Source organism: Anarrhichthys ocellatus, unplaced genomic scaffold (genome assembly GCF_004355925.1).
Source record: "Anarrhichthys ocellatus isolate YVR2014 unplaced genomic scaffold, GSC_Weel_1.0 scaffold197, whole genome shotgun sequence".
Classification (NCBI taxonomy): Eukaryota; Metazoa; Chordata; class Actinopteri; order Perciformes; family Anarhichadidae; genus Anarrhichthys; species Anarrhichthys ocellatus.
Window position 1 is genome coordinate 91,148 of NW_022280227.1, and position 2,274 is coordinate 93,421.

At 46.0% G+C, this 2,274-nt stretch overlaps 1 protein-coding gene across 1 annotated transcript in view; it reads right to left on the reverse strand.

Moving 5' to 3' along the window:
* Positions 1 to 2,274, reverse strand: part of LOC116400745 (voltage-dependent T-type calcium channel subunit alpha-1I-like) — a 153,271-nt gene that overhangs the window by 91,118 nt on the left and 59,879 nt on the right. The gene's annotated exons all lie outside the window — the stretch shown is intronic.

Here is a 2,274-nt window from a genome sequence, read left to right on the forward strand (position 1 = left end):
TGCGTTCAATATGCGTTCAATATGCGTTCAATATGCGTTCCTCTGTGCGCTGAGGGAGCGAGCGCACTGCTCGGTTAAACAGTGTGTGAAGCAGGATGTGCAGCACCAGCCCTGGAGGTCCGATCCTCCCCGAAGGCCGAGCAGCACACCAGCTGAAACGCTCCTCCCCCAGAAACACAGCTTCGGTTCTCCGCGCGCTGCTTCTCTTGGCCCCGCGTGAACCTTTTCTCCAGGAAAGAGACGGACCGCTGTAGGTACCGCAACACGTACAAAGATAGGCTGTGAGTGGGCAAAAACACACGTGTACACACACATGTACACACATGTACACACAAACGCCCACTCGCTAACGCACGGATGCTCGATGTGCACGTGCAACCCAACCGACATGTTGAAAGAGAACCCACTCGTTCACACAAACCCCCTCACTAAAGAGACATCTTCAGCGCTGCAGGGTGCGTAACGCTGACGTCCTGTAAAGTACACACAGGCTGAACAAAGTGTTTGATATCTGACACTCACTCTTTCACTTGTTGAACCGGTTATGTCTCTTTAATATTGCTGTAAAATGCACAGCTTCAGGCTATTAAATGCAGACATGGACAACACAAACACCAACAGTGTCGAAGCAGCCCCGTCTCCTGCTAGTTTTTATTTGTTGACAATATTAGATGGGTGTATTTATAGATGACTTATGTATGCAGGCTTCACATCATCAATTCTCAAATATAACCAGAGTTTTGGATTATTTGTAACATTAAGTTACCGAAACTCAACACTTCCCACAAAATGTTTCAAAATAAAAGCCCACCAGGAACATGAGGAACGAGCTCTGAAAGTAAGTTGACTTCAAATTACAAATTTAGTTCAACCACCACTCAAAGTGATTAACGAATTTCTCAAACAATTGTTTCTTTATGTTTTAGACCTTAACAAGACGTTTTAAGTAGAGCTGAAGGAGTGTTTGTGTTGTCTTGGATTGGTTGTGTTCAGTGAACATGGCTTTGACCTGCTTGGTGAACATTTTGGAAATCAAAATGTTTCCAAGATAAAAACGCTTTTTTTTTAATCATATGGAATAAATTCAGTTTTTAGGTTCACTTACAAACACTACAAATATTCAAATCATGCCAAATGCAGCATGCACGCACACACCCACACACACACACACACACACACACACACACACACACACACACACTATACTTTTTGCAACTATAGCTGTCTTCTGCAGCGAGCCCTTTCCTAATGAGGACGGAGATATCATCCTCAGGTGTCAGGAGCTCCTGGTGAGAGCCTCCAGGCGGCGCAGCCTCTTTCCAGGCAGACACACACTTTAATGTGAATACCATGGCCGGATAAAAAACAAGAACCGGCAGGTCAGCGCTTTTCTTCTCACCCCCCCCCCCCCGAGTCAGAGTAATGACGACAGCCTTTAGGGCTAATGCCGTACGGATTATCTGGAGGTTACTTCCTCTGCCAGATGCATTCTTTAAGAAGCAGCCTCGGAGTTGCCAAAGCGCGCGGCGTGTCCTCTCATGCACGCTGCCGATACATGAGCTGCTTTAACAACGTGCTGTCTGTCTGTCTCTCTCTCCACTTCTGAAGAATGAGTCAATTAGTGTCGCTGCCTTGGAGGAGGCTCGCAGACACACACACACGCACGCACACACACGCACACGCACGCACACTCTGCGGGATGGAGAATCAGGTGGAATTCAGTGTTTCGAAGAAGATTAACTCAGAAATTGTTTCATAGAACTGTTTCACAATTCTTTCTTCCTTTTATATTGTTTTTTTTTCATTTCGTACCGGGCAGTGGTTGCAAAGTAGGGTGTAGTGTGTTTCACATTCATCCAGTGCCCGTTACTCATGGCTGGAAGCAATGCCGGGAAAAAAAAACACCTCCAAAATTTCAATGTGGGCACGGAGCAGCTCCGGTAAAATAGCTGGAAGTACAGTGTGAGTGATCGGCCTGTTCTCCCTCCCTGGAGGACAGGAGCGCTGCTGTAGAGGATTCATGGAGATCCCTTTTATCATTGGAAGGTGACCAGACTCTAAACAGACTCTGGTCCAGTCCCAGTTTGCTGTGAGAATCCTTATGTGAAGACACTTCCATGTTGATTTCATAAACTGTAAATAAGAAGTAGACGTAGTCATCGTCAAATCACCTGTTGATTTGTGGACTGAAGTCTCGAGTTCCGCGATTTCGCCATCACCATCTTGGATTACGGCTGTTGTCAAGTTGTTTTTTTGCAGCCAATGAAGAAGTGA